Raw genomic sequence first — 16913 nt, 5'->3', positions numbered from 1 at the left:
GTAAACTGGCATAAAAGCGTGATCAAACCTTCGGCTAATGTAGCTTGGCGCTGCTTGAGGTAGTGTTGTCATGGTAACCTGCAAGGGCCGTGTTAGAATATACGCTGTGCTTTTGTTAAGGAAGTGATTGTGCATTATACAGGGCCCAGGGGAACAGGAGGCTGCACCGACAAAAAGGATATTTTAAACAGAAGTATTTTCATGCTTAAGTGTAACCACCTCATAGTCGCTTTACAGGTGGGGACGAATTTTGTGCCTAAGTGATGATGGTTCCAGTTGTTTTTTTTCCATGCATTTGAGCTAAATTTGTCTTGCCAGTGCAGAGATATCATATAAGCAGCTCTTCAGGTCAACATAAGTCAGCATCTAAGTGTCTAAAGTGTTTTATCGTACGAGAATTTGTCAGGAAGTGCGCGGTTAGAGTGCACTTCGACAAAACATTCTGATGTCTGAAAGTTGAATATCAATTATAAACTGATTGAGGGGAATTATTAGGATGCTAAGGAAAGGAAAGGAATAACTTTATCAGCTCATGCACAACTTCAGAACAGATTTTTCAGAAGACGGAGCAAAATGGATGGTCTCAAAAAGTCAACCAGCTCTTCTCCTAAAACGTTATATAGTGACTCGTGCACCTTTTGTCTCTGGGTATGCAACTGCACCCCAACTTTAAGATCTTTCTCTATTTTAATACCAATAAATATCAAGCCAGTTGTTGATAATAGAAAAATCCAACACCAACACACACCAAAAGTCTTGTTTGTTTGTAAATTATAAGTTAAATTAGTTGGGACTGAGCAAATGATATGTCTGTTGATAAAGCCTAACAGAGTGAATTGGATTTTTTAAAGAAGACATATTATGCTTGTGTCTGCTATATAGTTATAATCTATGACACCCGTGGATCATTATGTTATAATTTGGACATTTTAAATTGCAAAGTTCATCTAAAACAACATAATATAATATAATTTTATCATTTTCTTGTCTGTTTCTTTGTCTCCTTTGCATGATTCTATCTCTTGTCAAGTCCTGTTATGTTTTGTACTGTACTGTTTTTTTGTTTTTTTCATAAATATAATTAAATAAGTCAACTTAATAAAAGAAACAAGTTTGCTGTGTTCTGTGTTAGAAAACTTCGGTGCCCAATGTGAGCTGATGTCGCCTTAAACTTCACAACAAAGCGTCTGCACCTCCGACGGATACCTGCACATCACAATAGCAAGCAGAGGATTTTTTTTTTTTTCATTTTGACTGCACAGTGCTCCTGAATCCTTTGCATATCATGATTAAGAAAATAAAACTGCAGAACGACGTAAGTACAGAGCAGTGGCGAACGCTGGCGGCCGTGAAAACAGGGACTGAAGTGCAATACGGCGTCTTGACAATAAGCGATTAAAGATTGCTCAAACATGCACAAATCACTTCAAAAACAACTTCGGGTGAGTAAATGGTGAGGGGGGAATAACTACAGCATGGCTAAAAGCTCTAAAAAGTCGATTTTGCATAATAGGTCTGCTTTAAGTGCACACTTGAAGGATGCAATTGAAAAATCACTTTAGCTATAACATAACCAGCCACTGTTTCTGCCCATATCATCCATCAGTAAATATCTTTATCGCAGACTATTGTTGTGGCATGGTCCTTGCTACTGAAATTCTGAAATAAAGAAAACTTGGAGCAAAATTAGAATGTTTACTAGATTATCTTTATTTAAAACTGTTAAAATGACTTCAAAATGGGTAGAAATGTATGCTGTACTTTCCCAAACAAGGGTATAAACTGTTATTTCTTGCTTTTTTGGGGGTTAATTTATGATCCATCTACGTTTTATGTGAGACTCAACCAAGCACATTCTTGCACATTCATGATGCATTGTTAAAACATCATTTGAAATCGCTATTGAATACAAAAATGAAATTAAGACATTCGTTTTTGTCTATATCGCCCTACATTTCCAACATAAAAACCTATAATAAGTCATTCTTTTTGTATTATTTATAAATGAACCCAATAAATACAAACTATAAGACTTGTATTACTTACTGACAGTCGTCTTTAACAGCCCACCGCTCAGGCAGGGGGGTCCGAGAGCCTGTTGTTATTGGAGCACTTTGGCTAAGTCTCTCTCAGACTAATGTGGAGCTGACTTGACATTTTAAAGTTAACTAGCATCACTCTGCTGAGAACTAGCTCTGGTCCTTGTCACAACAAACCTCCGTGTCATCTGGTTTAATCTTGATGGAGTTGTGTTTTTAGAGACTCCACCGTGAACCCAGAAACTCCAGATATTAATGACGCTGATGGACTTCAAGTGAACTCTTTGTAGTGTGAAGGATGAGTGTTAAGTTCGGTAAGAGATAGTAGTTCGTTAGTCACAAACAGCTGATACTCGTGATGTGGCTTTGACGAAGGAGTCGGCTCTTCTGAACGGTTCTTTAACATGAATGGATGGTTTTCCCTCTAATTTGTATGCATTTTTATTGCCTGGGGTCCTGATTAACGCTGAACCAACACAAGAATCAACACAGAAGCAAGAGCAAGCAACACGGATCAGAGCTTTGTGCACATAAAACACATTTGGCATCATAATAACTGTTTTTAATAATTATAGTGCAATGTTTTATTTAGATTATGCAACATTTCAAAGGGTAAACACACTCCCCGCTCACAGTTTGAACCATTTTAAACACATCTTAGCTTTGGTCACTTCTCTCTGTGTTCAGTGAGTTCAGATTTAATGATTAAAATGAGTTTGGCTTCTGTCGTGTAAGTAAATATTTTAAAAAAGCTGGTCTCTTTGAAATGAACGGATTCAAAAGATTTGAATCCCATAAAAGAGCCCAAAGTCCCATCACTGGATAATACAAAAAAGCGCGTTCTGAGACTACTTAAACTTTCTTTCTTTCTGGGGATATTATTACTTTGCCGAGAATGTTGCGCATTAAGATTTTCAAACTCATCTTTCTCCATGGAGACAAGCAGATGGTCCATTAAGGCGTGTTGCAGGTCAGATCTGTGGAGCGGCTAGACCTTGCACAGTGAGGATTGGGTTTTTTTTAAGGTATTATTTGTGTTATCAATCAGTCGTTCAAGTATGATCCAGTAATAGTATCCAATAGTAAAAGAAGAATTCAAATCTGTCAACTGGACAAAAAGTGAAGTGAAGACGTTTCGCTGCTCATCCAAGCCACTTCTTCACTTCTGGACAGATACTGGTGGACACTGCCTTCTATCTTATATATTTTAAAGGTTGTTTTGCAATATAATCACCTGTAATTGGAAAAAAAAAATGCAAGATAGAAAAGTTTAATGCGATACAGCTGAACATAACAAGCAAAGAAACTGCATCTTCATGGAGACAACCAAGTGGCGAACCCTCCACCAGGAAAAACTGCATCGTGCACCTTTAAATAAACATCTAAATACAGATCAGAAATACTAGTTGCAATGACATTCTGCCAAATTAGAACATCTTAAAAACTTTCCACTAATTATCTAATCACTGTAAATCTATTGGTTTATATTATAACCTAAAAACAAAAACACATACACATCAACTATAGGCCCTTTACAGATTCACAAGTTGCATTTCCTTATTTATTTATTGTCAGTAAATAAACTAAGCCAGGCCCATGTATAATGTTTAGGCCTATTCATTTTTCTCATTTCCCGTCTGGTCCCTGGAGCCAGAGGTGAGTGCACTGCGTACATTGAAGACTGCCAGAGGCCCTGTAATACAACTTTCATTTAGAAGTGAGCAGGAAAAACAAGCACATGGACTAATATTAAAACATAATAAAAGTGGTAACCTGCCTCCTGTGTTTGGAACTGTGACAGTAACAGATGGTCAACTGTCAATGACTCAGCCCCGAGTTTGGTGATGTGTGGGGGAACACTGACCCCTGCTGGATGGATGTCAGAATAACCAGAGCAAATCTATACAGAAAAAAGAACTGGACTGTGACAATTTAGTCCTACTCTGTTTATTTCTATTTAGCTTTTTTCTAAGATAATTAAAAGCTTATGGTTAAATGATGGTATTAATTCTGTATTAAAGGTGCACTATGTAACTTTACTGTCTGATATCCCGCCAGTTGCTTGTCTCCGTGGAGATGGTATCGCTTTACCTGGAATGCAATAAACTTATCTAGCTTGCATTTATTTAGTTAAGGTGTTTTTATTGCTAAAATCCCTGCATTCTTACTATTTCCTCTCCACAGACATGACTTGTAACTCAGCCTGGTGGTGTTACTTGCCTCCGAGAGAGTCACATTAAATACCATATTGTAAAACATTTCAGACAAATATCTCCAGTTAGACCCTCCACCAGAAAACTTACTTAGTGCACCTTTAAATCATACTAAAACTTTCTACATAGCCAACAAATCCATGGTTTTCAAAGTGAAACTGTAGAAACAAAATATTGTATATTTCCAAATCTCACAAATCCACAGCTTTGTTGAATCAAACTATTATATGTTCTGAAAAATAATATTACAAAAAACAGCCCAAACAAAATGTATTTTAAAAAAGCAATTGACATTTATAAACAAAACCTCTAATAACAAAAGCCTTTTGGAATATAAAATACTAACAATGGTTCTTATCTATAAACTTCATGGTCTGTGGTGCCCTCACGTGGTCAGGCAGGGCATTACATGGCTATGCAGAAGCCATGACAGTTTTTAGTGCACTTTTTAACTTTAAATCAACTTCAAGATGAGAGTAAAATGGGCAAATGGTATTTAAGATTAGAGTCTACATATATATATATTTTTTGTTGTCAAGAAATATCTTATTTGAGGAAACACGTGAAATGAAACATAAATAGGGACCTTTTCAAAGATGTTTGTAAAGTAACACAGTAATACAGTACTTCCTGTTCACAAGTAACTCAAAGGTGACATATTACGTATAAAATGTAAATCTGATAATGCTGTCTCTCATGTTCTTTCTCATCTTACACTAACCCTGTGCACTGAGGGCATTTTATGGACAGTGCATTTCTTTTACTATGCGTCAATAAGTTTTAAAACAACCTAAGGGTTGAGTGGTTCGCACTATCGCCTCACAGCAAGAAGGTCACCGGTTCAACTGCAAGACCAGCTATTTCTGTGCTGAGTTTGTGTATTTGTGGTTTCCCCCATCAACCGAAATCATAAAAGGTTCAAAAGGCACAATCCTCCAGCGAAAGTAGTCCTGACCCAGCAGCTCAGGATCTGGAGATGACAAGTTTCCCCATTTGCACGATCGATTCAATGGAACGGACAAATTTCCCTACAGGGACCATAAAGTGTACTTTAACAGTACTTTAAGTCAGCTGTGTCCTGTCTTCATCTAATTATAAACTACTTAGAGAATAAATAAGTGGCGGTTATTGTGTTGTTATGAGCTTTACCAGTGTCGGGTGAGTGGTTCCTTGATGTTAATCGTCTTGAATGTGGTAAAGTTCTATAAAAAATGCGACCAAAAAATATGGCCATGGTCTCTAAAAGTTGTGAAAAGAGCTTATGAAGTCATTATGCTCAGAATCCATGATGTAAGTACAGAAAAAATCTGGACCACTGTGAACAATTTCAAATGAACTTGATCTATTTTTCAGGTTTTTAAGACAGGTACAGCACCTTTAACCTTAAAATAAGTGTAGTTAATAAAGCACAGTATGTCCCCTTTAATTAAGCCATTTCCAACCATGATTGAAACATTACCTTTCTTTGTGAGCGCTACCATCACACCATACATGCTGCTCTCCGCCTAATGACAACCACATGCGAGCCTTCCCACTATCTGGGCCAATTACGGATGACGGACAAACATCCTGTCGCACGCGCCTTGAAAAATGACCCTCCAGATACAAAAGCCAGATGAAAAATGACGCGGCCCATGACAAGGTGAGAGCAGATGGATTATGAACTATAAATGTGTAACAAATGAAGCGGGCAGGGGGGCTCCGGACGGACACACCAGCTCAATCAATCACTGCGTTAACAAGACAGCGGCAGTGTCCCCAATGAGAAGGCGCAGGAGGACACTCGCATGGGTTTGAGGGAGAACAGCACATGTTGGGACAATAAAAAGAGACATGACAAAGAAGGCTGATTTTGTTCCCAGCTACTTGAATATTTGACAGGAGATGGTTGTTAGAACTAGAAAGGAAGAAATTACTCTAATCAAATAACTTTATTGGTAATGCAATAGTGTTACTATTTACAGTTGAAAATTGAGTAGATAGATTACAGTTAGTTGCCTCTGTAAATTTTAGTTGGTAAGTAACTGTCGCAAAACAGTAAAAAGGTAAACTGGTGGACATCATCTTTTGGTGTCAGACACAGATCAGCAGTGAACCCGAAAAACACACCCTCTGGATTAAGGACGGTCACCTCAGGGTTAAATTATATTCTACAACTGAAAATGTAATTAGTGTGAAGAATCCAGGCTTTTTATAGGGTTTTATATGGCTCCTGAGCAGTATGTTTCTTTTTTTTTAAGTATTATAACATTAAGTAGTGTTTTTCCACATAAAATCATCAGAGTAGTAGTTAGATTACTTTTAGGAGGAGTAATCAGTAGTCAGCAGTCAGATTAGTTTAGCAAAGTATTCTGACCAGCACTGTCAGAACTAGACAAAAATGAAAAAAATATAGCATTAAGGGCGACTATGGCAGAGTTTGCAGTCGTTTGCCCTCAGACCAAAAGGTAGACAGTCCAAATATCATCGCGAGTCCTTACTTAAATACATTTACTGTGATAACCTCTCACCAAACAGAGGCACGTTATGTTTATTTAAAACTATTTCTGTACTTTTTATCAAACTTTTATAGTTTTAAAAAACTCAATTCAAAAACTAATTCAAACTGTTACTGCAAAACAAATATTTGAGTTTCACAAAGCACACACAGGCACCTCATATTTCTGTTCAAATTCCTAATGGCATTTTGTGAAAAGCAGTAGATTCTCTTTCATCATTTCTTTAAAGACCTATGACATTTTTGAACTCTACATATATGACCTGGAGTCTGATACGCAACTGAGCTGAACTTACTGATGTAAATATGTGTATAACTGTGGGCGGGGATTGGGGGGTAGGTCAACTTTGAGTAAGCTAATGAGGAAACACTGTTAAAAATCAGACTCAGTACATTATAGACCATTAAAGCGCTCCTAGACTTTTTTTTTTTTCTTTTTTTAGCCATACAAATCATGTTAAAGGAGGTATCACCATGTACTTTTGCCCTTTTTCACACAACTACCTCTATTTTACAAATCCATCTCTATTTTTTCCATTCATGCATCAAATAAGTGTGTAATACCAGTTTAAGCACAAGAAAAATTTTAAAATTAATGCACTTTTGAGTAACTTTTATGCAAGCAAACAATGAAAAAACTATCCGGCCGGCTCAGAAACATTTTAAATTACATATATGAATGATAATAAACATTTATACAAGAGATTATGCACATTGTACTGTTAGGTTTTTACAGCTCTTCCTATTAAAAAAAAATGTCAGCCATTTATGCAGCTAAGACATTGATTTTGCCAGGTCATGTTTTTTGGAATGTCTATGAAAGAATATGTGAAGCTCTGCAGCTTATGAGTTTGTAATCTTTGGTAAAATAAGTAACATAAATTGAGATGCCGTTTGAATTCACATGAGAGCACGATTGGTTGCGGAGTTACAGTAATGGAAAGTCCGCAACCGCGCTCTATCAGCAACGATAGCATCCGATGCTATAGGGTTAAAGGTCATTTTTCACAAAGTTTGCCTCCTTTAAAGAACAAATATAAGAATAGAGTGACACTACAGGAACATGTTTTGATAGGAGAGCACAAGATGACTATTTAAAGTGTTTTTTGACTACGCAGAATAATCATTAGCTGATCAGGTTGTAGTCTGATATACCTCCTAAACACAGATATCAAATGCATACTTGTCCACACTTCACACTTTAGTTTATCTTGGCACACTTGGTAGAAAAAAGCGTAACAATTTTCGTTTTGACTGGGATTTGACAAACCCCAATTCCAGTATTTTTCTTTTATTCCATTGAACGGCTGAGCGGTTTCACCAATTTGTGAAACAGATGACGGACAGGTGGAGCGGCCGCACTCTCTTGGGCATAAGAGCATTGTCATGGTACCGTTTGATTGGCAGGGTAATTTGTTTTTTGGGGGCTGTTTTGGCATCAAGTGTTGAATCTGCTGTCACATATTCCATGAAGCTCAAAGTTGTCAAAAAATACATGGACGTGATGTTTGCTCGACACACACTTTTTGGGCATTGGTCAGTGAGAAAATACATCCAAGAACTTGAGATTTCTGTAAAGTTTGAGATCTGCTTTGGGAATAACAGAACAGCTGAGCCAACAGTCAGTAGTAAGTCGATAGTAAGACATATTTTGACGATTTTAGTCCACAGTAAAATATAAGTGTAGTAATTGGCATAAAAATGTAATGCGTCTGGGTATTTTATAATATCGTTCGTATTTCACCAATATGTTGTAATCTATTGAAGGATTAACTGGACAAGGTAACAAATGTATAGAACAAGGTGTGGATGATCTACTGAAAACCTTTGTTGAAGCAATCCACACATTTGTAACATTGCATCTGGATTATTGTCATTTTTGTATGTGGGACTGGACCAGGACTGCGCTCTATGGGTCCTCTATATTTGAGGGAGTTACTGCAGCCATATACTCCACCCAGAGCTTTGAGAGCAGCTGACCAGCTCCTCCTGGCTGTGCCCAAAGCGAAACTCAAAACCAGAGGAGACAGAGCCTTTCCTATAGCAGCGCCAAGACTATGGAACAGCGCCCTCTGTCTGTCAGATCCTCTCAGTCTTTAACAGAGTTTAAGATCAGACTAAAAACCCACGGCATTTGGTTCTAGCTAGGCACGATCGTGGTGTTTTATTATTCTTTGCATATGTATTTTCGCATTTTATCTGTATCTGTTTTTGTTGACTTTGTGTGAAACACTTTGAGCAGCTTAAGTTGTATTTTAAATGTGCTATATAAATAAAATTGAACTGAACTGAATTAAAAAACAAACTAACTTAAGTCTTTTAGTGTTGCAGAAAGTTCTCACTCGCATTTAATTGGTTAAATCCACCTGCCACTTACTCATTAAAGCAACACTGTGTAACTTTCTGGAGGTAGCATGTCAGCTGCATGTTTCCAAGGAATTAAAATCATACTTTGGAACATGGAGATAGATAAGTTTCCTGCCATATTGTGGAATACTATAGATCGCCTAATGAACACACAATATCCCCATGGAATCGAGTAGAAAGAGTAAAAGTCAGGTTTGTGGAGATGCAAGCTCACAGTCTGTATCTATGTTAATTAAAAAAACAAACATGCTTTTATCTGAGTCTATTTTAAGGCTAAAAAGTGACACAGTTGGGCTTAAGTAAAACCCTACGACATTTTATTGCACGTCATCCCGATTAAAAAACATGACTGTGGTTACGAAAAGTGGAAACTGCACCTCAAGATCTTTAAGTTTAAGTTTTATTGCATTCTGCCGTCACACAAACGATGTAATAGAAACCAGTAGGAAAATCTGGCCTCACTGACTTAGCAATATATTATCATGTCAATTTTTACTCTTCACACATCCATCCATGTCTCTAGTCTTCAGTCTCACCACGCTGCCTCTTTCTATAAAGATGAGCTCATCCTCCAACCGGGCCCCCACCTGTGTCAGGGGCCCGGGGCCAATGGGAGACGACCCTTATGTGGCCCCAGACCCATAAACATTGTGAGAGTGGAGTGGTCAGACAGACAAGTTCAATGGCACTGGGACGTGCTATTGTCAGGGGGGCCACACTTTGTAAAGAATTAGAGAAAAGGGAGGACTTTAAACGTCTATTGAGCAGTTATGTTGTCTCACAGGTGTGGAAGTGTGAGGACTCAAATTTGGGGTCAGATGTTTGCACTGGACTAGGATATTTCTAGAATAGCATTACTCTCTTTGTATCTGAGTAATATTTTTTTTTGTTTTGGATGTTTATATTGCCTGAAAAGTATAGAAATACATGCATCCTTATCATAGACTGTATAAAGAATTGGACTGAGTGAGTGTGACGTCACCCACAGCGTTTGGCTCCAGTCAAATGAAGCTCATCGATGCTAGCGGTTATAGCGGCGAATTTGGAGCTAAGTTGCATATTAGGAATTCCTACAGCGAGTATCATAGCAACGAAAGAGCCAATCAGGAGCGAGACTGTTGATGGTAACACCTTTTCCCGCATGCACCGCTGGTTTAGCAGAGAACAGGCGCTTAGCAACGCTGTCAATCAAACCTGTTGCTAACGCTGGTAGGAGCAATCTTGGGGAAAGAAGGCACCTGATTTGTCTCTTATTAATGTTCATATGTTAATTTACGAACACAATAGCGAAATACAAATATCATGTACAGTAGGTTAACATGGATATTTTAAGATCAAAATGACGAGTCTGACAGCAGCAGTTACAGAGAGAGGGGTAACAGTTTGCTAATGTACAGCAGCGGCTAGCAGGTTAGCTATGTCCGTTCAAGATACAAACATTAAGAACAGACGAATCAGGCGCCTTCTTTCCCCGAGGTCGCTCCCATTAGCGTGAGCAACAGGTTTGCTTGACAGCGTTGCTAAGCGCCCACTCCCTGCTAAACCTGCTCCAGATTGGCTCTTTCGTTGCTATGATACTCGCTGTTCCTAATTTGCAACTTAGCACCAAATTCTACCCTATAACTGCTGTCCTCGATGAGCTCTGTGGGTGACGTCACACTCCCTTAGTCCATTTCTTCATACGTTCTATGTCTGAAACTCGAGGAAAAATCACTGTATGGAATAAAACTCGTCTATCTCCGTGTCGAATGTTCTGAAATATGGTTTTAACTGTCTGTCTGTCTGTTTTCGTGAAATCATGTTGACATTCCACCTCCAGAAAGTACCATGTTGTTCCTTTCTATCAACTGTCTATTTTTACTCCAGCTCATCTCTGCACATACTTTGCCTTTACTTTGCAGCGGCTCCATTACCCTCCGCACTGTACACTGCTCTGTTCCCTCTATGAGTCAATGGTCGCTACTTTCTTTTGGACTTTTCTTTCCCGAGTTTATTTTTCCAGTCAGGCCTTGGCGGTGTTGTTTTATCAGCTCTGGATCTGTTTGGCACGGGCGTCTCCGCTGCTGGGATTAAGGCTCCAGACAGAATGATGGAGTTCCACACTGACCCTGGGGCAGAGGAGGGGAGAGGGAGGAGGCCGAGTAAATCATCCATGTGGAATGACGGAGAGAGGGACACAGAGGAAGGTCAGAGGGATGAGAGGCTGTACAGGAATGTTGTAGAGAAGATGTTTCAAGGAGCAGAAATATTTCGTGCTGTGGTTTTGCCGGTGCGTTTTCTGTTGAGTGAAGAGTAGAGCAGAGGTAGAGACAGGGACGTGGTCATAGCAATAAACATGAGTAAGAATATGCATCAAATATTTGCTACATTCTGGCAAAAATATTTTTTTAAAATGTCAAAAATTACAATCCTGCAATCTGACGCAGACCTGATTTAAAAGACAAAATTATTGCAAAATATCTTAAATATACTTGGAGTTGTATTTTGCTTCATTCATGCTTGTTTAATAAATCCAGTATAGTAAGTTTACATGCTCTGAGCACTAGAAATACACGCAGTTTTGAATTTCTCTGGATTGTTACGTCACAGGTAAAGGTCTTTTAGGTCTTTTAAGCATTTAAACTGACAAACCATGTTCATTACAACATGCATGTGTTATCTTGTCGCTGCTGGTTGTTGTGTGATTCTTCAAATGTAATTCTCTCCGCTGCCAGTAGAGAGCGACACACGTTGAAGTTCTAAACCATGAAACGCCAAAGCAAAGGTGCACATGAGCATGTTTACAGACAAATAATGCATAATATTTGAAAATGTAAAATTTTATTTATTTATGTATTTGTTTGTTTTGTTTTTTATTTTATTTTATTTTATTATTTTTTTAAGTGTAAGGCATGCTTATTTATGTTATGTACTACTGTAAAGATAAATAAATAAATAAATAAACTAATAAAAATCTTTGCTTTGGCTTGTTTGTACCTGGTTCAGTTCTGAGCAAGTTCTAGTGTACTTTTGTTTTAGTCCAGATTTAGTACTAAACTTGTTCAATTTAAAACACATTTTTCATCTCGGTTTAATCTTAATATGTCCTTTTTTTTAAATCATTATTAATGAAGTAAGTCATGCAGATGTTTAAAGACTGTTTGACCTATGTTATCATATGGAAAGATTGGACACGTGAGAGTTGTTGAGTAAAGTTTAAGGACTGGCCACAAAACAAACATTCATTCCTACAGCTTTTCATCAGTATATACTCTCAGACTGTCCCATACAGTTTTACATTTCACACAACATATACTCTTACACTAATATTAGATTTATTAGAATAGCCTTGTCAGCATACAGACATCCCCAAGACAACTTAGTGTAGTCCCAGCACATGTCAGACACAGCTGAGCGGTCATAAGCCTCAGGTCAAGGTGAGGGGGAGTACTGCACTTTTCTCACACCTCATTTACACACGCTCCTTACAGACTCGAGAAAACATGATAGCCTTCATCAGGACAAATGATGAGGAAGAGAGGCTTTCAAGCTGCTTTGGAGTTCTGAACGTGTAGACTTGTCCTGAGTTTGATCTGACCTAAATCAGTTTGTACGTTGTAACTGTTACACATGTTCATTGATATGTGCTATCCATATCAAATAAATGAATAAATATGTTTTTCAAGATAAGTTTTAAAATAGTTTTGAATGAGTTATGAAAGTTGTCAATGGAAAGAAAATATACAAATGCATGCAAGTGTAGTGTGCAGGCAGATGTCTACAATGTAAATACAATATAGATTAGCCATATTTGCTAAAATAGGTGCACTACTACCTATAACTACAATAAAATATCGTCTGTTATAAGAAAGCAGATTTGTGTTTTTTTTGTTTTTTTTTTTAATTAAATTTTTTATGTTAAATTTTTAATTTTATTTTTATTTTTGTATTTTACTTATTTTATTTATTTATTTATTATTATTTTTATTTTTTTTGCCTATGCGATTTTTTAACCATTATACATTTGGTGAAATTTTGTTAGTTTTTGTTTTGTTTTTTTGTTTGTTTTTTTTTTTTTTTTTTTTAAATTATTATTATTATTATTATAACAATTCAAAATAAAATACCAAAGCTATAGAAAATGGTAAATGGTCACATCAAGGAACCACTCACCCATTCACACACATTCATACACCAATGTACACAGATACTGAGAGTGAGATGGGTTAAGTGTCTTGCCCAAGGACACAACAGCAGCATTCTGTGGGCATCATCTGTGGGCTTGTATCGTCCGCTCGACTAATGATGTTCATTTCAAGAGCGGGATTCGACCAGCTGAACCCCTGCCCCCCGCCTTATGACTTTATAATAAATATTCCTGCAGATATTGTACTGATTCTCACGGTTCCATTGGCTGCAGTTCAACAAACGAATGGTCATAACTTTCACTTTTAGATAAAGATTAAAAGCTAACGATAGACACTGGTGTAGAATATAAAGCTGGTTCAGGTAAAGCGACTGTAGCTAGCAACTAATATGTCATTGAGCGAATATAGGACTTGGAAGAGTGCTATCGCTAGTGCTATCTTCTGCTTATCTGTGTCTATAAAGCGTAGGTCTTGCTCTTGGCAGATCTGCGCGGGTCTGTAAAACACGGATTTATTGATGTTTTCGATAAGTCATAAGCCAATATACATCTACTACCCCCATATAAACTGAAGTGCTACTTATATTACAGCTACGGAAAAATGGTGTAACACAAAAATGAGGAAAAATAACTATTAATATACTTTTTATTAACTCCATGGACATGTCATGCAAATATTCTACAGTATGGCATTAAACTGTATTAATTATGTGTTTTTATTGAGAGAAAAAAAACAAAAACTTGAAAAAAATATGTATTCGTGTGGTGACCTGGCATAACTTGCTTCTTTCCATGGGTATAGATGTTTAATGGCATACTGTGGAACATTCCAGGAAAAGCCATAACACCCCCACAGAGACAACCAGGTGGTGCATTCTCCACTAGAAATGTTACACAATATAGCTTTAACATAGGTCTATTATTTACAGCGTTGGGTAGTTCTCAGTTACATTTAATTGAGTAACAAGTACCTCTTGCTTGAGTAAAAGTTGTGGTTACTCTTCCCTCTGTGAGTAAGTCTACAAGTTCGATATGATTTTGTTTTTCAAACTTAAAAAATTCAGATGTGGTGCATTATTATTATTATTATTATTTTTTTATTTTATTTTTTTTATTTTATTTTATTTTTTTTGTCCTTCAAATTAAATTAACTTTATATTATAAATCAAATATTACGTCAGTTACAGTTACTCTTTAAGTTACTCTTACTTGTGTAGTAGTGTTCCCAAATAATTTCTTGGACCACTACTTTGAGTAATATTAATTTGAAGTAACTTTACTCTTACTTGAGTACAATTTTTGGCCTCTCTACCCACCTCACCACACCGGAACACATCAGATCATATTAACTGTAAACCTATTATTTGTTAGTTAGTGGTTAGTAGTATACTCACCAACCCAATTTAACTAATATCTACTTCTACTTGAATAATATTACTATGACTGAACAATACTTACTCCTACTAGGGCTGAACGATTCGGGAAAAATGTCTAATAGCAATTTTTGGAGACAAACATAGTTGGATTGTGTTCAAAGTTCACATTTTAAACACACACAGAAGAATTGACAAAAAACTGACATATGAACTAATACTATTAAAAAAAAAAAAATCACATTTCAGAACATGTTTGTGCAGAGCTAAACTACAGGGTTAACAGTTTTCATACAGAAAAACAGGATATTTTGTTGTTTGTGAAGGAAATTATGTCACTTAAAAAATGGCCCAAAAACTTGCCCATTCAAATGCGATTCGACTTGGAGCCCTGGACACTACTACTGTTTGTGAGTACTCTACTGTCCTCTGGCTGCTGCTTTCATTTGAGACTCTTTAGTCCAGTTCTCAGTCCAAGGTCGTTCTCCTCTTCGGTGAATCCTCTGAGCCCTTCTCATTGATGCCTGTGGGTCTACAGCTCTTGGCCGCTAAGCACAAATCAATATCCCTGTGCGTCCGCTGTTTGTGTTCTAATATCCCCCAAACACCACCTGCCAAAATATTTATACTACATTTCCAGCCAAAGAGAGATGATTGAATGAGAGGAGTGGTTTATCTGAGTGATTTCGACCAGTTTCAGATTCATTTAATGCCAGTTGGCTCAGGAAAATGCTTGAAATTGCACAAACCTTCTTGCAACATTACTATATATAAGCATAAATAATTGAAATCTGTAGAAAATATCGAAACCTGTCATTGTGTCTTTGGGCAAAACACCTTCTTATTATGCATGAATGTGGTGAGTGAGTGGTGTAGTTTCGAGAAAGTTTAGCTGCAGCCAATTTATGGAGGTTGGGAGCCACTGGCTGTTCATCACATTCGCTGCCAAAAACATGTTTTTATAAAAGTATTTATATTTTACAAGAATTACAAGGTTAATTTGGTTGAGGGAGACATATTGTGCTGTAATATGGTTATAATCTATGACACTCTTGGGTCATTATGTTATAATTTGGACATTTATATTTATCTAAAAGGACTTAATAAAAGAAACAAGTCCGCTAACTTACACGTTGGAAAACTGCACTGCCCAATGGGAGCTGACTTCAACATAAACGTCGTCACATCAGAGAGGCTTGCAGCAGTTGGTACCTCTGGATATCTGCAGATCACATTAGGGAGTACCAGATTTTTAAAAATTTGGATCAAAATAAATACAGGACGCTGACGAATTTTATGTGTATCATCGAATAAGAAAGTAAAATTGTCTCAAACATGCCAGGAATCTCTTCAAAAACAACTTCGAGAGAGTAACTGAGAAGAGGAAACAACCACAACATGGTTAAAAGTTCTGAAAAGTCCATTTTGCGTAAGTGATCTGCTCTAAGGTTAGGGTTTGGGGAAGAGGTTGATAATTGAGTATTAAACCTAACTGAATGTGAAGGTCCACTCATCATGGCGCTGCCCGTTGGTGCAGACAGACAGCACAGTTTGGTATCCTTGAAGTAGCTTATAATCACTCAATATGGTTACAACATTATAACGCACTGAACCTCTAAAAAAGTGCTTTATGCTTTACGTTACTTTTTTCTAAGAAGTAGAGGTAACAATTTGATTTAACTAACTTGGACACAGAGAGATAATCACGCCATCTCTTAGTTGGTCTAACCCATTTTTTCCCATGTATTTAAACTGTTTATATCTGTTTTCTTTTGATATCTTGTAAAATCAGATCAAAATAAGATCACTACGTGCTATAAAACGATTTTACTGGTCATGAACCGTGTAGTAATGCTGGTATGTTAGCATGCTAGTTGTTGTGAAATGCACTTATAAAAAAATCACTAGAATAGCAATGCATTTATAAAGTTTGGAGCATTGTAAATCATTTAAAATAAATTAGTTTTCATCTTTTTAGACAGCAAAAATCATGTTGAGCGCCTTTAAGTGACACATTTAATCACTAACAAGACTTAAGTATTCATCCTATAGCATCTTCCAGCTGTATTCACACATCAACACCTCCTCTGCATTTGTATTTCTCTTATATTGATGCGTTGAGCTGCCTCGATGAACTGACTACATCATCTCTGGAGACAAACAAAGGCCAGAGTAAAGAATGGATGAAAACTGTGTTTTTTATGTTATTGTAATAGTGGGAAGCAGGGGCCAGCATGTGGGTGGGGGGCAGGTCATCATGTCCCCTGGTTAACATGCTAATGACCAGTTTAGTGGCTG

The sequence above is a fragment of the Periophthalmus magnuspinnatus genome, chromosome 21, assembly GCF_009829125.3.
Source record: "Periophthalmus magnuspinnatus isolate fPerMag1 chromosome 21, fPerMag1.2.pri, whole genome shotgun sequence".
NCBI classification, from domain to species: Eukaryota; Metazoa; Chordata; class Actinopteri; order Gobiiformes; family Gobiidae; genus Periophthalmus; species Periophthalmus magnuspinnatus.
The sequence above is the reverse complement of the archived record's forward strand: the minus strand, read 5'-3'. Positions refer to the sequence as shown.